Below are 27,414 nucleotides of genomic sequence, written 5' to 3' on the forward strand. Positions count from 1 at the left end.
TGGAATGTAAATAAAGAGGAGTCCCTCCCTAAGCTGAGCTTTCCTGGGTTGACATGACCTCCATGAGTCAGGGAAGTGATGAACAAAGGCCCTCACATAGACCACTTAGCTTTCCTGCTATCATTTCCCACCCACTACCTTCCTGATGGCAGAAGAGGAAGGGATGGTCTATAGATGCAACATTCTGTAAGAAAATTAGATATTCTTTTGCTGATAAAAGCAGGGGCCTGAAGATCTTAAAATTATTTCCCTTAGATTTGCTCTGTGGCAGGGCTAAGCTATTCTGCCTACAGGTACTTGAAATAAATTGGCAGTCTCTGAAGGCAGACTTTCATGTCTGCCTCATCACTAGTTGACATGCACAGTCTGCCTCCAACATCGTACAGAGCAGAGATTAAATGTCATAGATCTGTGGATAAACAGTATGGACAAGCAGTCCTATATTGTTGGTTTAAAATTTTGATAGTTCTTGACCATTTCAATGCTACAGAAGATATCCCAGGAGGTTGTCCTTGGAGGTGTATCAGAAATGCCCTCACTTTGTTAAACATTGATCAGAGTGTATTTTCACATCACTGTTATACGGGAGACAGAGATGACACTTCCCAGTGATTGTCTAGACTGCAACACACTCCAGCCCAGCTTTGTGTGGCAAAGCCAGCGCTGAGATGCCCTGGCAAGCCCCAAATAGCTTTTCAGGAGGAAGCTGGAAGAAGGTTTGGTGGCTGCCCTACTCTTTGCACAGGACTGGCTGCAGAGCTGAGGCTGCCACACTTGACCGCAGCTCACCTCAGCTATGCCACCACCACACTGCAGGTGCCTGTGCCCAGCCATGTACCCCATTGACCCAGACCCAGAGTGACCCCCCAGTCTGACACAGGAACTGCCTCACCCCTGGGATCTCGCCGGGTGACCTCTGTATTCTGGCTGACCCAGCGACTGCCTCTGGGCCTGCCCTGAGCAGGGGTCACTGACGTGTGTTCTGGGCTTCACCTCAGCCCTGACTCACCACCAGGAACTCGTCTGACCTCTTCGCTGAACCGGGGTGAACTCCATTCTCCTCTGAACCTCGTTCCTGTCTCCAGACCCACCCTGCTTAGATCCTGAGGGATGGGGCCCTGGCTGCTGAGCCCCCCATGCTGCCAGGCTTGTTAGCATGCTCTCCCCAATGCTGACAGCCATCTCTTGCTGGGGCTGACGGTCATGCTGGAACTGGGAGTACAGACCGGATACCCACAAAATAAAGGTCTGGCACCGTGTTAGAGCCCTGCTGAGTTGGAAAAAGAATCCAAGAGCATCCTGTTAAGTGGTAAGAAATACTATTTTGTACTTGAACACTGTAGCCTTTGTGAGGGATGCTGGCACAGCAGCAAAGTAAAACCTCTCGAACAGCCATTTCAAAAGCAGAATTTATACTCCTTCAGCCTGACATTGGGCAAAAGAGAACCTCAGCTCCTCGCAACCGTTTCTGGTGTGGGATGATCCCACACGACAGGAACAGACTGCCAATGTGCTGACTAGCCTGATCACAAAGAAAGTCTTCTGGCCATCAAATTCTAGTGCTGGGCCAGTTAAACAGCAATTGAGCATAACCAGTAAGTTACAGTATCACCCTCTAGTGATATTAAAAGCAAAGTCACATACAAAAGAAAACTGTACAAGATGTCCAGCACTGAGACTGATATATAACATTAATGAGAAAATACACTAATTTTGACAAGGAAACAAGTGGTATGCTGTAATACATATACAGAGATGAAGACAATCTCCAAAATGTTCCATTCAATCAACATATTCAGAGCACTGTAAGTTCTCAACAATTTTTTCAGATAGCGTCATCTAGAGGCAGCGTGATCCTGAACATCAGCTGAGAACACGCAGTGCTGTGCTGTATCTAACATTTATTGTAGGTTATAACCTATATCTTGACACTGATATTTGACAAGTGAGCAACTTTACAAATTCCCATTGTCTGATCCTGAGTTGCCAGTTTTAAAGTTGTCCCGTACAAGATAATAGAATACATTCTTTTCTTTCTTCTGTTAGTTCACAACTTAAAATAATACAATCCATCAATCCTGATACTTGACCCAGCCATCAAAACTTACACTTCCTACAGTGGTGCACCAAGTTCTTAGGACCATGGCCTGACAAAAGAAAGGTGAAATTGATGAAAATAGAGGCCAACTAATTGTCCTTCATACTCTTCCACTGCAACACATTTAAGCTCATTAAACATAACGCTTAAACCACTCTGGCTACATGAAACCAGTCAGAGCCACAAGTGCAGAGCCCTGCAGACAGCTGTTGCTGAACTGATTTTGTGAACTCTTTCTAGCACTGCCCTCCCAGAATAGTGTGTCTTCTCCTCCAGCCCTGCAGCAAAGTACAGCAAAACAGAGCACACAGAAACCCAACCTCCCTGAGTGTCTCTGTGGTCAGGAAAGACATGAGAAAGCCCAGCTAGCTCACTCCAAAGGCACAGTAGTCTCCTGGGTAAAGTGGCCTCTCAGCCCCCAAAACGCAAGCAGTTCAAGGTCTTGGGCAGAAGGTCAGAAAAAAGGAATGTCTGCAAACATTGCCACAAAAGATTTTGAGTTATAAGTTAAACTTTCTCCTTCCCCCAATCTTGGCATTTCAATTGCAGCTCAAAAGGAACTTTTTTTTCTGCAATCCCAGATCTGAATTAGTCTGTCTGTACTTTCCATGCCCAGAGCAAAAAGAACTAGACAGGGGATGAACTAGTATGCACAAGGTACACACCCTCCTTGGAGAGTTAAGTATTGAGTTTGAGCAGTGATCCCTGAATCACTTACTCTGCCACAATAGGAATCCTTGAGATTAATCAAACCATCAAAAGAAAGTTGTGTCTGCACCAGACTTTATTTCCAAAAGACACAGCACTGACATTTTTCCAAAAAATAAAAATCAAAAATTAACAAAGCCTCCCCATCAGTTACGCTGACATTTCTTGGTACGTTCAAGAGAACCTAAAATATGTGTGGGTACTGAGTTGTACTTTTTGAGCTCAATTTACCAATAACTTAGATTGATGACTGGGTGGAAAAATGAATCTTTTCTGAAACATAATCAAAATGCATCTAAGCTGAGCACTTACTTTACTGTACCAATATCAAACAAAATTGTTATTGCTTTTTCCTGCCATTTAATACAGTGGAACAAAAATCACTGCATTATAGCCTCAACACCCAACTTGATTCTCTCATTATAAATACATGTTTTGACTTCATCCTCATCTATTATTTCTGTTGATAAATTCTTCTGTTCCTAGAAAGGAAAAAGCACGCTATTGTCAAAGACTGAATATCCAACTCAACTGTTTTCTCTTAAGTACATCCAAAATATAATAAAAGCACAGATTAAATACGTTTTTCCATTAGACTGTAACAGGCACCTTGACATGATACAACAAAAATATTACTGCAAGTAAACAGGAGTGGAGAAGTCTGCATGCTTTCAGAGCATATATTATGTATGTGTAAATTTAAATATAAATCTCAATATGATTAGGAACTTATTTTTGAGAATATTGAGCATAATACAACTCATTTAAGTATTTTTATCTTTAATTTTTTAATACCTCAAACTGCATAATAATTATGAATCATTCTTCGAGCTGATCCATCCTGTTTGCAGAATGACACAAATTATTGCAGAAAAATACCTGATGACCCTCTTAAGGATTGTGACTTAAAAAGTATAAAATACTATTAAGCTTCAAAATCTTCAACACAGATGCAGACTGCTGCAGAGTTTTCTCCATAAACATGGCATCATGCCAAGATCCATGCAGATCGATAATTTGATGAGATTTTCTGAACTGGTTTTGCAATCTTCTGTATTAATAAAGTAGTTGGCAGATTTGAAGGCAGGTACGCTTTGCCTGTAACAAGACTGGACATACCCCCCAATAGACACTTGCTGACAGCAAAGAATGGGAACATGCAGGATCAATCCTGAACTCAAACCCGCTTTCCTGGAGGACATTTATTCCTGCTCCATAATGCTACCTTTTCTCTAAGCCTGACCTCCTCTGCTTCATAGTGCCAAGCTGTTTTTCTCAGTCCTGTATCCACAAGTACTCATAAACATAACTCTGACATCCCTTTCTTGTGTTGGAGGGAGTCAGACTCCATCTCCCTCTACAGCAACATGTAGGTTCACTTTTTCCAGTTTGATTTTAACTCCAGCACCTTTGTCTTTTCCATCAGCCTTCCGCCCTGAGCTGTGTAAATACAGTTTTGGCTATCACTAGCACAAGGTTAGAGGCATGTTGTTCAGTCAGCCCCATGGGATCTCTGGATGTGTCTGGCTCTGTCTTGGTGGAAGCTGCCTGTGCTTCCCTACAATGACTTCATTTTAGGGGCACCCAGAGCAGGGTCTGGCACTCCTACATAATCACCGTGTGATAAACAGCCCCTCCAGCATAATGGTACTGGAGGAGGCAGCTTGGGGGTGCAGCTCCCCAACTTGGAAAGCAGCGGGAACACAGGCTGTGGTAAGACATTACATAAAAGTATCCCCAAAAGAGAGCCAAGACTGAGAAGAAAGGGACCCCCACCATGAACCTTGCTCAGCAAAGCCCTCACACTGCTGAAAACTTGTTTTAATTGTCCCCTTTCCTCTTCAGAAGGACTGACACTTTCAGCTCCAGAATCCAGAGGAACACTGAAAGAATACACACAGCAGTAGGGTGAAGAGGCAGTTACTTAAAAGTGTCTCTTGTATTTAAAATTTAAAAGCTATTTCCAATGAGGTTTTCCTTCTTTTATTATTTTAACTTCTAGACAATGTATTTATTTGCATTGAAGAGTTCCTTTTTACATATATATATGGTGCATACTCTTTTGTTGATAATAACATTTTGAGTTTAACAATCATAATTTTGTGCTGAAACAGGTTTTCCTTATCTTTAAACTGTCTACCCACTTCCTTTGGCTCCCATCGACCTAGCCTAGTTCCTTTTATAATCTCATTTTACTCTTTTCTCAAGTTATGGTACACCACCGTCTTCCTGTGTTTGCTCAGCTAGTCCCAGCTTACCACTGACCTTCTCCTGCTACTAATTTCCTGTCCTTATCTTGCTACTAAATTGCTGAACCTCTCACCATTAAACATCCATTTAAATTTCTCTGCCACCTCCTCATTTTTACGAGGTTTTGCTCTGTTCTGTTCCTACCTCCCCCTTTTCTCATAAAACAGTAGCAAAACACAACGAGAACCTTCTGAAGACAAAAGGGAGAGGTCTGGAGGCTTATGCTCTCTCCACAGAGCAAACCCTTCTGAATGCCACAAGAGTTAGGGGCTGTATCCACCCTCCTCACATTCATCAAGGGCATGCAGAGAGAAGGCACATTTTCCCAGCTTCTTTCAAGAAGCCCTAAGTATTTGTGTGGAGGTTCAGGAGCTGAGGGAAAACAGAGACTGACTTGTTGCTTAGGTGAGATGTACAAAAGATTTAGGAACAAGGAATTCACCAATGCTGTCTCCTAAGTTTTCAAAAGATGAAATTTTCAGAATCATGGAAACTTCTGAGTTGGACAGGACTCATTACGATCACTGAGTCCAATTCTTAGCCCTGCCCAATAACTCCCTAGAATCATACCACGTGCCCGAGAGGATTATCCAAAATGCCTCTTGAACTCTTGTGGTTTTGGTGCTGTGCCCACTTCCCTGAGGAGCCTGTTCCAGTGCCCAAGAACCCTCTGGGTGAAAAACCTTATTCTAATATCCAGCCTAAACCTCCCATGACATGGCTTCATGTCATTCCTTTGGGTCCTGTCACTGGTCACCACAGAGAAGAGATCAGTGCCTGCCCCTCTGCTTCCCCTCACAAGGAAATTGTGACTGCAATGAGATCGCCCCTCCATCTCCTCCAGGCCGAACAGACCAAGTGACCTCATACACTCCTCGTGCAGCTTCTCCTCAAGGTCTTTCACCATCCTTGTGGCTCTCCTTTAGATGCTCTCTAAAAGCTTAGTCTTTTTTATACTGTGGCACCCAAACCTGCCCCAGCACTCGAGGTGAGGCCGCCCCAGCGCAGAGCAGAGCGGGACAACCCCCTCCCTTGCCCGGCTGTGATGCTGTGCCTGATGCACCCCAGGCCATGCCAAGCTCTCCTGGCTGCCAGGGCAGTTGCCTGAGATTCAACTTGCCAATGACCAGAACCCCCAGGTCGCTTTCCATAGCACCGCTTTCCAGCTTTTCATTCCCTAGTGTGTCTGAACATCCAGGGTTGTCCCATCTCAACTGTAGAATCCAGCACTTGCCCTTGTTAAACTTCATATGGCTGTGACTTGGATTAGCTCTTGCCTTGGACTACTCTTGATTTCCTTATGTTGCTTTTTCAGTTGGATGAAACTCAGAAGTACAACCAGAAGGGACAGAGTACTTTCAACCCAACATTATTGGGACAGACATGTTCCTTGGAAATCCTAGGCAGAATGATGAAGGCACCCGGAGGTCAGGAGCAGGGGATTCCTGTGACAAATAGATGTGGATCCACCTTGAGGCCAGCAAAATTTGTGGTAAAATGCCATGTATGCAAATTCTCTGTAAACGATGACTCTAAAGCTTGTTCTAATCCTTAAGTGCTCTCCAGAAGCAATGCCTTGATAATTTCTGTCTAAAGCTCCAACCACAAACTTACATACTTCAATATATCCTGTTACAATCTTTCTGGATATACTCATATGGGTATTTGTCCCAGCAGAAAAATCATTTTGGTTTCATGGTAACCATGGAATTGTCAGTTCAGCCAAGGTCTCTGAAGCTAGATTTGCTTATCACACTTCGCTTTCCCAAAGCATGCTTAATGTAATGGATATAATAAACATCAGATACCTTAAACTGTTCAAACATTCAGTTACAGTCATTTGACACACACCTTGTGCTAAACCTGAACTGTCCTAGCTACAGGCTCACAGCAACTGCAGGATATAACTAAGGCCAAGGGATCTTCCTTGGTACCTGCTTCTGTCTTCATATTTTAAGAGTGTGTTGGCTACATTGTGCTGTTGAATGCGATGCACAAACATTATCTGTTATTGTTGCTAAAAGTGTGTGTGGTCAGCTATCTTTCCTGGCTGCTGCACTCAGAACAATTATCCAGAGGGAAGAGGAAGGGCTTCCAGGATGAAGCTGAAAAGGAGAGGCTCTGGTCAGAGCAGAAAGCAGACCTCAGCCATATTGCAGAGCAATCTCTGGGGAAAAAAGCCAGACACTTAAGAGCCTAGGAGGAAATGTATGGTACCTGTTCAATCCGAAAAAATCTCTGAAAGCTGCTAGTGTACAAGCAGAAAGAAACAATTTACAGTACAAGAACACAAAAGTCAGATTTGATTTTAGAACTTCCACCTGAATCTGGAATTCCACTCCAGAACTGACTCTTCCCAATTTTCACAACTAACATGCTCTAATTAGATAACCTTATTTCTAACAAAATATGTATTTAGGGAATAGAATACTCTCTCACTGTTTCCGTTCAGTTTAGTTCAAAGTGAGCTGGGAGTAGTTCCAGCAGGAGGCTCAAAATTCAACCCTAGACTGAGTGGTGTTTTAATATGGCATTTAAAGAAGGGTTGTTTGCGGTGCCTTTTGCTTAGAAGAAGATAAATAGACTGGAAATAAAGCAGATAATATGAGTTACTTATAGAAAGAAAAATACAATATAAAATTTTTATCTTTTGTCATCCAAGTACAGATACACAAAACAGAATTAAAATTTAGAAAAATACTGACCTCATACTAAACCTGATTTTGGAAAGATGAATAAAAGAAGCATGATCTTAGTGGTGCATTAGCTACTTTATCTGCTGATGAATATCATACTGATTATAATAGTTTGCTATTATTTTCTGAATTTTTTTCATTCTTCTGAGAAGGTCAGAATAAATGAAGAAAACCAAACACATATTCATTATTTTTCTGCTTGTCAAGAAAGACCTTCTCAAGACATCTGACAATGTTTATTATCTGCTGAAAAAAAACTTCAGGGATTTGGGGAATTCCACCACATTTTTAAATGGTGAATTCTCAACCAGCAGCAACAGCGATAATCTTCTCCAAATAGATTCACATGTTCCTCCTTCAGGGAGTATTTTTATATTAGACTTAATTCAATCTAACAGCAGGCAGAGGCCAGAGGGGGTAGACCCACTTTCTCCCTGCTTTTCTGACTCCTCCCTTGAGTTAAATTTGGTAATTGCGCAACTCTCTAGTGGCTCTCCTCAGGTTGCTGATCTGAGGGAAAACTCAAGAGGTTTTCATGAGTTACCTTTCCCTCCAAGCAGGGAACGTTTAGTGTGACAAGTAGAACTCAGAAGAGGAAGCAGAAGGAGCACACAAAAAGTGATATGAGCATGATACAACTATTGCTGCTTTCAGTGGCAGTCAGTCATCATAAGATGAACCCATGTCCTAAGGCTGCATCTATGGTACTCTTTTCAGTCTTAAGCAGTAGTATCATTTTGAAGCAAATCCATGAAGTAAAGACCCTTTGGAATGTCAGTTCAGTTTGCAGAATAGGTACAGTGCATGCTAACTAGATACTTTTAGAAGGAAAATTAGATGAAAACATTGTTCCAGAGGTACACCAAATACTCCCTAAACATTCATATGCCGCCCAAAAGGCTCTTGAAAGGCTCAGGGGCTCAAAGCTGCTCTCGTATTTCTTATGCTACACTGCAGCATGTGAGTTGACCAGGTGCTGCCTTGTCTTCATAAAGATGAAAACTTTAGTCTTTGAAGGCCTTAAACCACCACCAGACTTTGGGGGTAGCAAAGCAGACATGTCTCTGTTACAGAGATCCCAATCTCATTTTCATATGGAAACACAGCACTTGAGCTTTTCACTCATCTGGATATCCCCACCCATAGAACCAGGATCGTCACATCAGAGATTCCCCCAGGATAGAAGTCTTCAAGCCCTCAAGGACAGAAGACCCTTGTAAAGAAACATCCAGGGACACGTCTTTTGTCTGCTCAATGCCCCACACTGTGTTGGGGATAAGCTCCTCCCTCCTGCCAAGGAACTGAGCAGACAGGGTATCAGTCTACCTACAGCAGCCAAAACAGTAAAGTAACTGATCAGGTCTAGAACTCATCCAGGGGCTTGAATCACGAGCATCCAAAGGTAGAGCTGGGGACAGACCTGAATACAAGCTGTAGTGCATGTCAAGAGAGAGGGGAGGGAGGGGAGGGAGGGGAGAGAGATGAACTTCTCTCCATCCAGGAGAGAAGTTACCTATAATATATATTCAAGGTCCACCCAGGTGACACACCAATGCACAAGGCTGAAGACACGGCTTCTGACAATGGACATTCAGTGCTCGTCAAGGAAACAGGACTGGAAAAGCTACACCTACAAACTGGCTCTGTGCCCTTAGGACAGTGACATTTGGTCTCAGTGTCATATATTTTCTGGCTGAAAGCTAGTCCACAGGACAGACATGGAAAGTTTTCTAGAAATTATTGAGCATTATTAGAGCACTATTCTGTAAATTTATCTTGCGGGGGCCAAGGATACCCACACTCTTCATTTATTTTCCACTGGCCCCTGAATGTCTTACCAATACTATGTTGACAGCAGACAAAGAATGCTACCACAGGTAACTTAAATTGCTCTGGGTAGGGTAATGAAATGGAAATGACATTAAAGATGCCAGTGTATAGCAAAGTAATGGTGACACATTCATTTCAAGCATGACCTGCCTATACATTTATGGAGTAACATCAGCAAACTGAAAAGCAAGTTCTGTGTCACTGTCACTCTCACAGCCAGTTTGCAAGTGCAGTGATCTTGTACATACCTCAGAGAGAACAAATATATTGCCACTTGGCTGCAACACTTGGTAAAACTGACAACATTATCTATCAGAAAAGCAGTACACATCTACTGCAGGTGAAGCACTGGAATACATTCAGAAAGGATTTTTAGGTATAATTATTTCAGAGAATGCTTAAATAGTTGCCATTAAATAATTCCTGGCCTTTTCATTTGATACAGCTTTTTTTCCTTTACAGATTCCCTCTAAAAATGTCTGTGAAAGCCTTACATATATATTTATTTTATAGCTTTCATTGAAATGGGATTGTTCTTTAACACCACTTACATTTTATTACACAGTTATCCTATGTACAAGGGAGCAATGAAAGGTGCCTTGCTACAGTACATCAACTGTCCCTGGTATGTCATTACCAGGACACAGGAAAAAGCTGTTAATTAAAAGTTTCAAGTGCAAAACAGATTAAAACAATGAAAAAATCTTAGTGAAGTAAGAACTAAAAAGCACAGTTGACTTCCACTTGAAAAGAACTTGGCTAAACAGACAGTGATGGAGCTAGAAGCAGACACCCAGAACTCCATCTCTGGACAACAGATGCCCAAGCTCAATGAGATTGTAAGGCATATGAAGCCAGTCACTACAGAAACCTTAAAGTTCCCTCTATGGCCCAAATACCAGTGTAACAGTTCATAGCTCCCCTGCCACAATTTTTAATGTAATTGAGCATTATCTTTAATAGCTATGAACTATTTGGAACACTTAAGCTTTTAGCTTTTTTCATTTACAACATGTGTAAAATCTCAGAGAAAATCTGGAAACCAGTGAAGGATTCACAATATACTTTTAAAGAATTGCCCAATATTATTGAAAAAATAATTTTGATTCTGAGAAAAATAAAAACCCCCATCTATTTATGTAAAATATATTTCCTGTAGTAATTATATAGTAATTATCATATAGCTATATGAATTTGTATGAAATATGAAAATAATAATATGCTGCAACATAAAAAAAAATAAAAATCTGAGCAGTAAGGCATTTCTTTTCTTATAGCAATAGTCCAAAATCCCGATGGTTGCCATAACTTCTAATAATGTAGTGAGCTTGTTTAACTTTATTAAAAAAAAAAAAAGATATATTGGCAAAATCATCACACTATTTAAAATACCCAATACAGTCAAAACTGGCATTTGGAGGCATTTTGAACTGCATTCAGAAAGTAAGCAATGCCATTTTAGATGCAATATTTCCCATAAGAGACTGTGTGTCCTCATGTATTTGAATCTTTTTTTCTTAATGTTAATAGCTTTGCTCCCTGACGCTAGCAAAAGGCCATCAAGATGGACAGTGGAAAAGATAGGAAAAGTCACACTAACTGTGCATCATGTCCTATCAAATAAGTAAAGTAACTTTATGCCACATTCATTGCTTCTCCCCTCTCTTGCTATTTCTTTCACTGAAAGCTCTCTGCTTAAAGAGAACTGGTCAAGTTTTCCCAGGCAGTAGCTCATGGTGAATATTTCCCATCAGGCTTCATGCTATCGCACTGCAAACCCACAGACCTAAAAGATCCTAGTTTTAGAAAGTCTCCAACTTCAAAATAAAGAAGGTATCACAGTGTGACAATCTTGGCAGAGTACTGATGGCACAGAAGAGAATGGCTCCCTTGGCAGAACTGAATGCTTCATTCAATCCCAGCCCTTTCTCCATGCAAATAAAGCTCTTTTTTCCTTTTTTTTTTTTTTTTAATTTCTTCTTCTTCTTTTCCTTTTTCCTTTTTTTTCCCCCATTCCCTTGCACATGGGAACAAAAGAACTGAAAGAAGGAAATCAACTTGTCTCCACAGGGTACAGCACCTAAGTCCCTTCCTTTTAAAAAAAAACATGACAACTCAACAGAGAAGTAAAACTTCAATATTTATCTCCATAGAAACTGTGTTATAAAAAGCAATTAAGATTTCGCCTTGGACCATAAAAACGGTCCATCAGAAAATGACCTTGAATTTTGGTCCTGACAATCTTTATAATCTTTTTCCTACAGAATTCAGGGGTCTCAAGTCCCACAAAAGAGAACTTGCAATTTAACACATATATTTAAATTTAATTGTGACTGTATAGGCTGTTTCAAAGCCTCTGCATTCTCTTGCAATTCCATCTTGCAAGAAGGACCAATGTCAACCCAATGTTGTAAGGTGGGGGTGGGGGGACGACGTTTGTTTTGGTGGGGTTTTTTTTTTCTGGTTTTGGGTGGGTTTTTTTTTTTTTTTTTTCTTTGAGATTAACCATGACACAGTAAGTTAAAGTAAATAGAGACGCAAATCTACAGAATGCACTTTTAATTGTGTATTTACTATATTTTGTTCTACTTCCATAGTTCTTTTCCATAAGAATGATACAACATTTAAACAGGTAGAATCAAAGGTCATTTTCTAACTTCTTTACCCAAGCAATAACACTGAAATTAATGAGCAATCAATGAATTGAAGTTTGGCTGCAAGATTTGTATCTTCCACTAAAAGGCTTGCTGTCTGCTTACAAGTCACATTGCATGGTATTCCTCTTTGAGATTTGTCTGCAGTAAAATTAAATATCGCTCAAAATAGATTTAAAGGATTAATTTTTTAATAGATTGCTTACAAACTTCAGCAACATTAGTGCAAGACTTTCAGACTGAGCAGTTCAAAGGAGCCCAGGGCATGAAGGCAAGCACATTTCATTGAAAGTCATAAAATTTTAGGTGCAATACATACATGTGTTAGTATATAATATTCTATATATAGTGACTATGTAGAAATGGAGCATGTAGTATTTCTGACAGACTTCCATGGAAGTACTATTTTCAGTCTGACTGCCAATATCTATGAAAGCATTTACATTTTTCCAAACTACACTAGCTTTTGTCTGTATGTCCTGGTTCTGACCCAGGAACCATTATTGAATGGAAAACATTAGCAGAACACAGAGGGTCCTATCATTGTCATGAAGTGATGAAAAAGCTTAAGGACACAAAGCAATTAATTGCTCTTGCAGAAGCAAATGACAAGATACCTCCAAAGCCAAAAGAGAAAGTGGTATGGAGATTCTAAGGAAAGTAGATTGATTGGAAAATCCTGTATCTCCTCCTGGATTAGCTGAGAACCAGAGATGATTAACAGAGAAAAAAAAAAAAAATCTCCGTCCTTTTAGACACACCTTGTGTTTTAGAGTGGGTTAATTGGTAAGGATTTGCAGTCATTAAGACTTGAGGGCCCTTGGGTCTTGAAAGTCATGAATATGACCTCACTCCAGTAAAATAAATTATTTACCCCATCAGACATTCCAGGGGGCAGAACCATTGAATCACACAGAACAGATCACCACTCATCAAAATGCCTACAACTTTATAATATCAATAAAAGAGAAAAGGAGCGACAGAAAAAACTGCTATAAACATGACAAAAAGCTAAACCAGAATTGAAATGTTAAGAAAAATACAGAAGCGATTGAAAACATGAGATTTCAGAAAGTACAAAAATGACATTAAGAATATTCTTGTAGTTTCATTCATGAGAACTGCTGTATCTCACAAGTTAATTCAAGCTACTTGAACTCTGAACAGCAATAGTAACATCAAAACAACTTATTCCTGTGTATAATTTGAATAAAAAAGCAAAATAAACCTTTTAAATCCTATCTTAATAATTGGATTAGATTAAGAATATTTAGCATTATTACTGCTTAGCATCACTTAATACAGATTTAAATCCTAACAGGATAGAGTAACAAAAAAATAAATTAAGATCCAAAAAAATTATACCGCCAGTTAAGAGGCTTGCTGCACTCTTAACTAAGGATGTGCTACTCAAAACATTCAGTAAATGTGGTACTGTTTCTCACTAAAGTCAGCATTAATGCACAAAGTTGTACATTAATCATAGTATCTTTCCAAATGACTAGCCAAATTTTTATCTCTTCACCATGTGTATCCTGCATTATTTTGAACAAAATAAAAGTAATTCATAACCTACACTTTCAGTAAATGCTTTAAATAATCAAAAATGCTTTAAATAATCAAAACGTGACAAGGGTTATATTATGCATGGCAACAGGGCCTTCTTTGACTTTTATTCATCAAGGGATAAAAATCATGCTTATTGAAATATCATTGACATTAGGCGGTTCCTGTCACAGATTATTTTAATAATATGAAAAAGGGCATTTACTGTAATTATATCAATATCCCTTTTTGTTGTCAGGGTCTTTTTTCTAAGCTGAATATAAATTGTCATCTAATTGACTGCAAAGGAGTAAAGCAACATAGTACCAGTGTCTCTCTGATGAAACAGAGATTAATCTTGAAGCAGTTGTTTATTCCAAAGCCACTAAAATAAATCCATTTTTAGGTTTTATTAGTAGAGTTGGCTACAGCAAGATTTACACGGATTAAAAAATAGTTCAAAACAAGAACAAAAGTGACTTGTAGTACAATCAGATTCTTACAGTGGTAAGGAGGGTAACACACAATGTGCTGTTCAGTTAGTGGCAAAAATAAAGACTCAAGGAAGGCGAAAGACTCCAAGTCTTTCCCTACAAATATAAATACAGTGCCTTCTTAATTACAACACTAACTGAGAACACTATGAGGATGTAAGTCGAGAGAAGAGGAATGGAGAAGAGGTGGATGAGAAAATACTCAGTAATAAAAACTACTACGCTTCCGATACCTAAACTAAAGTATATTTTAAATCGTAAACAAAAGCTGGGAAACATAAATCCTGCTAAAGAAGCTGTTTCAGATTGACTTTTGGAATCTACTGCATAAGGTACACTTCCCTTTTCAAGAGCAGAATTATAAACACCATTACATATGGATAAGCTACATCTCTGGCTCATTCCTTCAACAGGATTACCAGGGACTGGATGGAGGAAATCAGAAAGCTTCATGTAAAAGCCTTTCATAAATATACAGACCTCCTTATGCCCTTATGTTTACATATCCCTAGGAAGCAACATGCAATATATTGTGATGCAATATATTTAACAGACAAAGAAAGTGGAGGTGATGATTACTTCAAATTATTAATAGGGTCTTCTGTTCTTATCAGGAATTGACAATGATTATTTCCTCCTAACAGCTACATTTACCAATTTACATACAATACATTTCATTGACAAATTATTTGGCCATGAGCTTCCAAAGATCTGCCAGAGCTTTCAGTGAATCCACAAGAAGGGGAAAATTGGATAGCTGAACTACGAAGCAGTGATTATTGTTAGATGGGTCCTATGAGTGTAATAAAGAAAGTTCTTGTAATGTTCTCTATCTACTAGTCTGGTGCTCTGACTAAAAGTGGTTCCATATAGACTAACACTGCCAGATCGATGTTGCTGAAATGCTGTTATTGTGTTAGCTTGAATTGGTTGAAGTGGGTTTAGATTTAAATACGACTTACAACTGGTTTTTAGAATAAACAAATTTCTTCAAGAGCGATATAAAAGTGAAAAAGAATGGCATAATAGCACCTCAACAATACATGCCTCAGCTTACAGAAGGGAACTTATCCTAATACAGGCAATACATGCCTTTAAGGGCAAGATCCCTTAAGCACTGGGACCTACACACAAAGTGTGCCATGAACCTACTGTAAACATAACTGTGTACATATTATTCACTAAACTCATAAATCTAGGCCAAAAATTAAAACATTAATGATGTCTCTCTTTCACACTGAGAATGGGGGAAAGGGCAATGAAAGAAGGGGAAAAGAAGAAAACTACAACTTTGAGGTGACTGCTGCTGCTGTTACTGCATTCCCTACATGGTGTGCCCAATACTGTGAAAGGACTGCAGCCCTCAGATGGTTGAGGTGAGGGGGAAACTCCCACCCGTTCATCTACAGCTCCCTTGCTTATCTTGCCAACACTACTGTCTCAGTCTCCTCTCTTGCAGGGCCTGACCTAAAGCAGGACTGCTTCTACAAGGTTTCAATCAGACTCCTCAGCAGAAAAGTTATTACCACTGTGAGATGATTGGTCCTCCATCCCAGCACTCTACAAAGTGGCGTGCAGATACACCAGGCATTGCACCAGACAAGTCACTGGAGAGCAGGAAAAAATTCTTCCTGCACCATTAATACATAAAGGAAACATAATTTTTTTTTAAAAAAATATCTCATACTTTTTTAATTTCTGGGGGTTTTATGGTTTATAAGGTTCACAATATATTAATACAGTAGTACACTAATGTAATCAATAAATAAATAGCCATATATTGCGGGTGCATGCTCAAAAAATGTTTCACTGATAGGGGTTCATGAACAAAAAGGTTTGGAGAGTACTACTCAAGCACAGAAGGGAGGCTGGAAATATTGGCCAGAATCCATAGAACCTTCTACCAAGTTAATCCTCTCAAAACTGTGGATTCACTGGTGGGGGGAAGAACACCATTGCTGTGAAGCTTGTTGAAGTCCCCATGAAATCAAAACTTTTCTATCAACTATTGGTGCCCTGTAATTTTTTTTTTAATGCTTTTTCTGATAAGCTTTGAAGAAAGCATTGTTATCTAAGCAAAAGACATTCCTTTCAGGTTAGCCACTGACTCCTGCTAGCCATTCATGAATACAGTCAAAAAAGTCAATAGCTATACTGGGAACATTTAAGGTAACTTTCATAGGATATTTGAAATTAAGCAAACTTCACACTGTACTCAGGTCAATGTGAATTCTATTGCACCTGCACTCACAGCCATCTTCATGATAACATTTATGTCAAAGACTTTCAAGAAAAAAGTAGATTTACATGAAAAGAAAATACAACTATTTAATCTTGATCTAGTTAAGATAACAGAACAGATATAAATGCAACATTTGTACTAAATTTTCCTTCTCCATACTTGGGGAGTTAGGGTATATTCCATAGAGAGTGAAGAAGAACCAAGTTGCTGTGTGCAAAAGCTTTGGGGGTTTTATGTGGGGTTTTTTGTTTGTTTGTTTTGGTTTGAGTTTGTGTGTATGTGTTTTGGTTTGGGGTTCTTTTTTGTTTGTTGGTTTGGTTTTGGTTTTTGCATTTTTTTTTCATTGTTTGTTTGTACAAACAAGCAGGGTAGAGAATAATGTAAAAATAGAAGGGGTAAAAGAAAGCCAGCAGGAGGCACAGTGTTTATTCACAACTAGCAATAGCTGAGAGTACATCTATGAGCTGAAAGCATGAAGGATTTAAAAGCCCTTTAAGTTTAACATATTAAAGTCTATAAAGTATTCCTTAACTGCTGAAGTGGCAACATGCCTAGAAAGCATCTAAAATTAGCCATTCAAAGTACGCTGCTATCCAGTTCGGAGATGTCAGTGGAATATAGCTGTGTCCATTCATGCCGTTGGTGGAATTCAAATATATATACTAGTAATACTTCCCGAGCACTTCTGGGAGTCAAAATACTTGAGTGTATCAAAGAATGCCTAGCTCAGTTTCCACTACAGAATGATCACTGCTGTAGCAGCACCATTAAGTTCATGTCAATCCAACAGAAAAGTATATGGACAACACAAAGGATAATTAGGACCAATTATCACGTATGAGGAAGGAGAGAATACCTAAAAATTAAGAGGAATAGAACAGTCAATTTCTAAAATTAGGAAAAAAGAACAGGAAAAAAAGCCCCACCCCCAAATTGTTTTCTAAGTGAATTGGTAAGTTTTAAATTTCTCATATCAAACACTACAGCTAAATACAACAACTTTTTTTTTTTTTTTTTTTTTTTTTTTTTTTTTTTTTTTTTTTTTTTTTTAATCGAGACAAATCATGGCAAGATACAGGATCCACTTTTGCTCCAACTGTAGAAATTACAACTGTCAAGAGGAGTACATCTTCGAAAGCTATGACTACTAGGAAGACTGTAAGTTCCACCACTACATTTCTATTGAAAATCAGTTTCTAAGACTGCATTAGAAAACAGCTATGCTTTTATTAAAACCAAGAACCCAAACAGAGCCATCTTAACAGAAAAATATCTTCATCATTTGCTAGGGTCAGATAAAGTAGATGGGATGAGGGTTTGGCTGGGAGCTTTAGTAACTGTCCCCATATCTGCACTGAAATGTGATCAGGACTTGCTAAAACAAGAAAGAACTGAGAGCATGAGGTAAGAGCTTTATTTCGTCAAATTACTGTGTCTGGTGATTTAGGTGGAATTTAAATTCAGGCAGTGGAGAAGAAGAAAGGTATCAGAATAGTGGATGTTCAAGACACAATTCAAGGTTGCCTACACAAGGTCAGATGGTGAGAAGCAGAAGGTAGGGGTAGTGAAGGAAGAGAAATTACCATGCCTGACTGCAACAATTCTTTGAAATATTTCTTTGAAACTCAACATCAAACCTTTCCCCCACCCCCAGCTCAGGAATGCAATAAGATAGGTTTTGTTTCCACTGGTAAAACACACACATGAATAAAAGCTGTATCTGGAGTTCTGGGACACCTTCAGCTGGCTGCATTTTGACTTAGTCCTTGTACAAATGCATTCTTATACAACTTCTGTTTCATGACCATTTCTAAACTGCTTGAGGGATAAATCATGCTTGTGTAGAGGGACACTGTTGTTTACAGGACCAATAGATTTTGTAACTTGCAAAATGTGCATTAGGAAAAGAACTATCTGCTTGTAATAGCTGAAGGCAATCCAGTAGAATTGTACCTGTGGAATTGTTCTGCTGCCTAATGCTGCTACTGTAAAGATTCATTTGAATCCCTGTCAGGTATTTTTTGCTTCTTATTTCTCTGTACAGCCGTCCAGACATCCTAATAGTGGGGATCCTAATAACCAGATCAGGAACCGGCACACAGATGTGATGACTGCTTACAGTAGCAAATGACGCCAGTAAGATCTCTTCAGTAATTCCTCTGAGATTTCTCAGACTGAGTAGACAGGATAAATGGGTATTTTCAACTTTAGTCTTTGATCTTCCAGCTGTAAGGATAGAACACAGCTCCTTGACTCCTCTGCCTTATCCACCTCTTCTGCCCATCTCTAGACTCTGCCCCTGTATTGTCCTCATCCTTCTTCAACCTGCTCTTCACTTCTCAAGTCTCCAGTTTTGATCAATCTACGCTTAGACAGAATAGACTGAATCTGCATTCTACCAGATGCAACATCCACATTTGAACAAAGGTTCCTCCCCTCTAACCTTCCCCAATACATGTATTAACTGGGATGTTAAATGCAGATGGAAATCTGCTTTTTGACCTCTTGTCACCCGACTCAAAGGACCTCTCCTTACCCTGACAACATGGAAGGAAGGAAGGATGGAATAAGACTGAAGAGACTTCCCTCCAAGCTGCAGTATTCTGCCCCACCATACATCACACTAGGTAGAAGGCAAAAAAGCACAGTAGGAAAATAGGGAATAACCTCCATAACTCTGTGCAAAGGTATGTTTAATTCCTCTGATAATAGCAATGGTTTTTGGCGCAAATTTATAAAAACAGCAAGAAAGTTGCTTAGCTGAAATTCCCTTCAAAACCTCAGAATGTGTATTTTGAAAAGGAAATACTCAAGCTAAAAGGTGCAGCTTATCAAAATAGGGAAGAACAGAAAACCTGGTTTTATACAAAGCAGCAGGCAACTTTAATGACAGATAGCACTTTGGTCTCCGTCCAGTTTCTCAGAACTGACTCCTTGAAGCACCTTGGATACCTTACTTCTGTTTCAATGTTTGATACTGATTGCCCATAGCCATTTTTGCTGGCACCATGCTACAGGATTTGTTCTCAGCTGTAATCTACATCTAAGATATCACAAAAACACTATCTAATACCTTTGACTCCTGAGCAGTAACAACACCAACACACTAAAAATGAACCTTCTTGGAGAAGTTTTATCAAACTTGCCCGCAAACAGTCTAAATTCAAGAACTTTTTGATAATAAGGCACTTTCCCTCAGTATATCCTCAATTTTGTCTTCCTCCTAACCTATCCAAAAACATTTCAACATACAATAAGGAGGGATGGGGACAAAAATAATGTTGTCAAATTATTAAAGCAATGCCCAGCAAGCAGAGCTAGAAGGGCTGTAGAGACATAGACTTGTCACTTATGCCCCATCTTGATAGATAGTCTACATATCCTTAAGTTTTAAATGATAGTTTTTATTATTATGTCTTTGGGCGAACTACTACAGTGCTTCTCCACCCTTTATGATAAACTGAATTGTCCTGATTTTTCAACAAACAGCTTGTGACCAGTAGGCTGGACACAGAACCTCACTTTGTAAGACATAAAAAAGTTTCACATTAGCAATATATTTCCTAAGATCAGCATTTCCATGCATATTTCAAATTAGCCATACTCAAGAATCAGGCTTTCAAAAAAACATTAAATTGCGAATGCAAACTTTGGAAACAGTTTTCAAGTAATTTAGTAGTATGCCAAAAGTGCACTAAGGCAGAAAATTTACTATTAAGTACAGTCTTCATTGGCTCACATATCAGTAAAAGTTGGTATGTAAAGTATCAGCTTTTTCTGTTGTCATTCTGCTTTTCTGTGGTTTTGCTTGTGTTCTTTTTCCTGTATTATTCCTATATGTTCTGTATTAATAAAACAGAAGACATAATGAAAAACCTGAGAGAGAATTTAAGTGACAATTGGCAGGCCCATATAAGACTGTTTCTTAGGGCAGAAACATGTCCATATCCTTACTGACATAGCTTCTTTTATTGAGATTAAACAAAAATCTGATACTTGACTTCATTAATATGCCAGTATAATGAGTTTGGCCATGCTGAATATTACTGTGTTACTCCTCTCAATGAGATGGTATCTCTCGAAGGTATTCAGCAAGCAGAAAAAGAGGGACAGTATCTGTGTGTTTTAAAACACAGGAGTGTTTTAAAAGTCCTGTTGGAGTTTGTGCCTCCAGGGACATATCTATCTGGGAATTATATGATCCATACTATTGCTGCAAAAGATATGGATGTACTGTAAAAAACAAAAATACACCAAGCCTGATTGTTTGGACACATGCTGGAAACTTGCCTTTCAGCAACAGAAGCCCCAAAACTATGAAACCAGTTGGTTTTCAGCAGAGGATAACAGGACTAATTTGTTTTCTTGATGTGTCTCATTGTGGAAAACCAGCACAAAGAAGCTACAAATATTTGAGTAATGGAAATACAAAAAAAAACTGTACAACCTTTGACTTCATCACTTTTTTTTTTTTCCCCTTTTGTATCAATTTATTATTTCAGTATTTTTTAAACCATTTCCTTCAATACTGGACTTACAATAAAGTGAGTACAGACAAGCTCAAACTTAATCTGGGATCAGATTGTTTGGAATGATCAGATCCCAAGTCTGATACTTTAATCCAATAAAATGTCATTCTTCAGAATATAATTAAGTAGGCACATTACTAATATTAATTGTGCCAACTGTTCCAGCCAAAATTTATTTCCTAGAGTGACATTTTCTTCAAATCCTCTTTTGGTGGATTCAAGATAGTTTATTGACCAAGTCTAATAGTATACAGAGTTCATTGCATTTCAGGTTTCTAGGCCTCACAAAGATCAAGAGCTATACCAAGTATAAGATGACACCGAAGTATTGAAAATATTATCCTCAGTATTTACCTGAGTTCTAAAACATTTGGTGGTACACACAACACCAGATCAACTATTGATGTCAAACTGTGTAGGAAACTAGACCTGGTACTCTCTAACAGTTACGACAACAAGCAGAATCTGCCCATTCTACTTCTGGACAATTTACTGTATTCCACAAAATTCTGATTTCCAAGATCTCAGAATCAGAGAAAAACAGAATATACTGGTTTTGAGTAGGAAGTGACCCACAAGAATCACTGAGTCTCCCAATTCCTGGTCCAGCACAGGACAACCCCAAGAGTCACACCATGTGCCTGAGAGCATTGTCCAAATGCTTCTTGAACTCTGTCAGGGTTGGTGCTGTGACCGCTTCCCTGGGAAGCCTGTGCCAGGGCCCGACCACACTCAAGTTGAAAAACCTTTTCCTGATATTCAGCTTAAACCTCCCATGGCTCAGATTCATGTTGTTTCGAGTCCTATCACTGCTCACAAGAGTGAAGAGATCAGCACCTGCCCCTCCACCTTCTCATCATGAGAAGTTCCTAAATGCTGGGTTTGGACATGGAAATTTGTAGCCCAGCTCTCAGAAGTGCTTCCAGATACTTTCAGAAGGATTCCAGCTACTACCTAGCTGGGCATGAATTAGCACAGTGACCATCAACCATCAGCTAGCCATCCTAGCAACCCAAAAAAGTCACCAACATTTTTCGTGGTAGCTCAGTCAATTAGAGGAAAAGATAAATAGTATGGGGAAGAATTGACTTAGTTAAGCTATAGGCTGGAAACTGATATGGAAAAAAACCTCCAAACAAATGTCAAAACAACAAAACAAATCAAACCAACCTTTCAAAATGTGGTCAAGCATTAAAACCACATTGTTCATTCTTAATTATGGTCTGACAAAGGCTGCTTTAGTTTCTTTTCTTCTGGAGTAATACAAATGAACCCCTTAAGGATTCTGAATGTAAGAAAAATACCATCTTTTCAACTTTTTCTAAGAAAATGTCTGTGCTTTGCTGTTTTGTTGGTTGTGGTTTTCTTGGGGTTTTTTGGTTCTTTTTTTTGGATGCATGCCTTCCAGAGAGCGCAAAGAACTCAAATAATACAAACACTTCAATGAAAACCTTCTGGTATAACAAATTCCTGCACATTTTTGCATTGTTTTCTAATCGAATGCTTCCTTCCAGGTAATTTCATTTTCATTCTGGCTTAACAGCATTATAAACAAAATTAGGTTTCCTAGCAAAGAATGGTAGGATGTTTTTAACCTCTCCTACCTTGGAATCCATAAGATATTTTTACTAGGATGCTCTGCTTTATCACAAGTCCATACAGGATACGCTTTACACAAGACGTAGAAATATATCTGATAGCACCATGCTTAACATAGACAAAACTCTCTTCAGGAGTAGAGCAATCTGTGTCTTTTTGAAAGGTTCTACCTGACCTGGTCACTTATAGCAACTTAAAATCGTTGTGAGATAAATGGGGGGAAAAAGAGACAACAAAAAAACCCTAAAAAATGTTGTCTTGTCACAGCTAATTAATTCTGACTTGTAGAATTTGTGACAAATATTTTCAGAATCTTACATTTTCAAAAACCTGCATGCTTTTACTGCCTTTTAAAATTTTTTTCAGAGAAACACTTTTTATTCATTCAGTTGACGAAAGATCACCCAAGCATGAATTGTTAAGCTTTACACAATCCACAATGATGAGCAACAGTGTGTGACAAAACTTAAAGCTTATTCAGCTTCTGAACTACCAAGCAAACACACATTGCAGAATGAGATTAATTCTGAGCTACAGCATTTGCTGACAAAAGTTTAGTGAAATCTTCTCTTCCCACTGGTGAAATGCTCATCTCTTTAAAGAACATCACTATTAAAAATCCTTTTAAAAATAGCCATGTTATCAGCTTGGGTTTTTTAAAGAATAAGAAAAATCTATAATTGACATTTTTATAGGTAATGATAAAATACTAATTCTTTTAAATTCACCTCTGCAATAACTGTTGACTTTTTTTTTCTTTTTAAAAGTTAGCTTTCTATTTTACATTTAATTAAAAGGTTTATTTAATTTTTGTTTTCAAGTCAGAAGCTTCTCTGTAGCATTTGGAGATATCACTGTAAGCAAACTAATGTGGAAATGGTTAACACATTTAACTGATAAATCCTGAGTTAACAAAGACCCACAATGCAGGCTAAACTCTTTTCTAACATGTATTGAAATGAATGTTCTATATGCATGATAGCGTGTAAATTTTACTTGAAAATTGCAGTGTTTTTTACACAGGACTTTTGATCAAATTCTTTGCATTAAAAAAAAAAAAAAACAAAAAACCAACCAACCCCAAACAACAACAACAACAAAACCTGTTCTGTCCTAATAATATGAGAAACATATCTCTTTCTTTTGGCTCATATTTTGCTCCAGAATCCATACTAACCATGTATTTTTCCACTTTGTTTAAAAACCTATACTCTTATTTTAATACCCACATTTGCAAGCAGAAGCAAACATACTCGCCAGTTCAGGTCAGAGAGAGATTTTTTTTCTGAAATACTGGAATAGAATCATAGAATATACTGAGTCAAAAGGGGACCACAACAACCAACTCCTAGGACAGCCCCAAGAATCTGACCATGTGCCTGACTTATCCAAATGCTTCTTGCATTCTGGCACCCTTGATGCTGTGACCACTTCCCTGGGGAGCCTGTAATATGATGGAAAAAAAAAAAAAAAAAAAAGACTACTAGAATGCGAATACAACTCTATTCCCAGGATTTATGATGAAATAGTAATAAAAAACACAGGAAAACTTAGGTGGGAACAGAAAGTCCTTATTATTTCCACAGATGGAAACTCTAGAACCTATCAGCGCAACCTGTGACAATGTTTAACCAAATTCATGGTGAAAAACACCTTGTATCTAATTAGAATGTTCTGTATTCCAACTTGTATCTGTCATCTATCATTCTACCCCAATGCACCTCTGAGAACACTCTTCCTCTGTCATCTGCATGTCCTTCCTTTACCCGATTGCAATCAGAAGACTGACCCTTCTCTTGTTTCCTCAGCTTTTTTTCACAGCCCAGGTGCTCTCTAGCCTCCTGCCTTCCTGGCAGCCCTGCACAGAACCTGCTCCAGCATGTCAATGTCTTTCTTGTAGTGGGATGCCCAAAACTGGATGGGGCACTCAAGGTGTGTCCCAAAGAGCTTCAAACAGAGGGGGTGAATCACTTGCCCTGTTGGCTACACTTTTGCTGCTGCAGCCCAAGGTGCAGCTGGGCCTTTGCTACCGGGACACACTGCTGATTCAGAGAATCACTTATGTTGGAAATGACCTCCAAGGTCCTGAAGGTCTTTTTCTGCAAGGCTGTTTTCTATCCCTGGCTGTGTTGTACCAAGGGGTTACGCCACCCCAGATGCACCTGCACATCATTTTTGAATTTCAACTTGATAAGATTGCATTCAGCCCATTTCTCCAATCTGTGCAGGTCTAGGTTGCGGCAGTCTCACCTCTATGAGGCTACTGGATTTGTCAATCCTTAATATTAAATATCTACGAAGACTACTAATATCCTTTAGCAACAAGTAGCCTAGATTAGATCTAACACTGACAGCTGTACAGGAAAACTGTAATTGCAATTTTATTTACTTGACAACACAGCAGCAGCTGTCTAGCTATGTTACAACGTATCCCTGCTATTTCTTCAATGTTCTTGAAATGAAGGCTCTTATGGGTTTCTCAATTAGACTTGCTGTACTTTTACTTCCAGTGAATTTGCAAAAATTGTATCTACCTAAGGAAAATATAAGTTTCCTGGTAATAAAGTGTGAATAACATAAGAGTTTCTAAATAAGCAAACTCTACTGAAAAAAGCATATACAAAGCAGGTGTGTTTTCCACATTATTCAGTTTATTAGACTGTATTTTTGCTATTTGTAAGATATATAGAAAATTCAGCATATTGCTTCAGGCACTAAGGCACAAATGCCAGTCTATTCGAGAGACTTTCAATAACAAATGGCACATCACTTCTACCAATTTCAATAGCGAGTAGAAATTCAGTTGAGAAAAAGTCTATTGCCTGACCAATTTGCAAATGCTGTGCTTAAAGAAGAAGAGTAGGCAAGGTTTGAGATATGCCCCTCAGTTTGAACACTAAGGCTCCTTCAAAAAGCCCCCAAAACAATAAAAAATCCAAAGGAACTGCTCAAAACAGTGATAAAGGATATGAAACAGAAACTTAAAGTTTTAAGTATTTGCTAACAGTAGATTTCTTTATTATGTGTTTAAAATTATCAGAGAATGAAGAACTCTAAAGATATGCTGGCATCTACTTGCCTCCTCATACCAAAGGGAATGACAGACTGATAGATCGGGCCCAGAAGGAATAAGCACTTCATCCAAAGGAATGGAGCAGCATAGAACATGACTTGTCTCCTTATGGAATGTATCATGAAATTTTAATGCTCAGCAGGCTGAGTAATGAACTGTTCAGAGTCTGCCAGCAGGGAAACTGGGAAAGGGAGGAGTTCACAAGTTTTGTCCTAACTCATGGTTTAAGTATTTTATTCAGTTTTATCAGAAGCGACTGACTCTGCCTTTGGTTCACAGCCAAGCACCTGTTCCTGAAAAGAATGTGCTCAAGTCCTTTTTATCAAAATTCCTATTAAATACAGTGCCAAATCCCCTAAAAAAAATGACTACAGATCAAGGATATGTCAAAGAATACAATGATAAAGAAACTTTCTCAAATCTGGATGAGCACTGGAAAGTCAGCACAGCAGCCAGAAAGATACTTGACTTCATTTCATATTTGTGTTAGTCCTAAGCCCCTCTAATGATGATTTAGAATTTTTTGGACAGAAGATTACTCATTTAATACATATGGGGTAAACAACAGCCCAATACAAACAATATTAGATTATTACTTATTTCCTCTTTACATCACTTGCCAAGTTCAAGGACAGCTATCTAACTGTAACCTTTTGATGTTATCTTCATCAATACTGCAAAGCAGTATTTCAGGTATTTCTTAAAATGTTTTTTGTTGAAATGCAAGAAACTGCCTGGTCATATGTAAAACATTTCAAGGGCAAATTACAGATGCCAAAAATCTGCATAAAATCTCTTCTGTTATTCTATTCCCTTATTCTTCTGTTATACAAAGACAGATTAGCAGTCCTTTTTAAACTTCTTGAATAACTGGAGTCTCAGGACTCATTCTGAGTCATCTGACCTTGACATCGCTGATATTGACAAAGTTCCACTTTTGAGTTAAGAAAAAATTTCACCAAGGAAATCTCTCTGCAACAAAATAAAATTCCCAACCTTCATACCACTGACTGGAATGATCCTAAAATAACATCATTATTTAAACATACCTCAGTATTACTCTAACATATTTCACACAACTTTCTTGAAATGCAGCCATACCATACGTAAAATTTAAAGTGCTAGGAAAGCACATTTGACATGCCAATATAGGCTGTGATTAAACAATTTTAAGAAACACACTTCCTCTAACATTAACAAGTCTAGATGGTGACAAACTTTACATAAAATAAGAGTTTATCCTAAAGAGTTAATTCTCACAATTTATTAAGAATGCTTACACTTAATTTCATGTACATTTTCTTCTGAATCACTGATTTTTTCTGACTTCTGCCATTTTAATTGAACTTGCATTCCATATTTTTGTTACATCTTTGTCATTCTACTAAACAATTATTTCCTAATTATCATGGAAAAATCATTAATTTGAGTAAAGCATAGTTTGAATAGCTTAAACTGAGAAAGTGATCCATGCAATTTGTATTTTTGCTACTATTATCACACAAAACTTGGCACCAAGCTTGGCATGTTATACTTAATATTATCTATTCCTATTTCCACTGATAAAAACAGAACACGTGCCTATACAATTCATTTTTTTCTCAATTTTTGAAACTCAAGTACCATAGTCTTTCATTTATTAGGGACACTGAGAAAACAAAGAAACACACATATCAAGAAGCTAAAAAATACAAAG

The 27,414-nt window shown here is 38.5% G+C and overlaps 1 protein-coding gene across 7 annotated transcripts in view; it reads right to left on the reverse strand.

The window, feature by feature from the left end:
• The window catches only part of CTNND2 (catenin delta 2), a 641,697-nt gene that overhangs the window by 366,709 nt on the left and 247,574 nt on the right, over positions 1–27,414 (reverse strand). The window lies entirely within an intron of this gene.

The sequence above is a fragment of the Hirundo rustica genome, chromosome 1, assembly GCF_015227805.2.
Source record: "Hirundo rustica isolate bHirRus1 chromosome 1, bHirRus1.pri.v3, whole genome shotgun sequence".
NCBI lineage: Eukaryota > Metazoa > Chordata > Aves > Passeriformes > Hirundinidae > Hirundo > Hirundo rustica.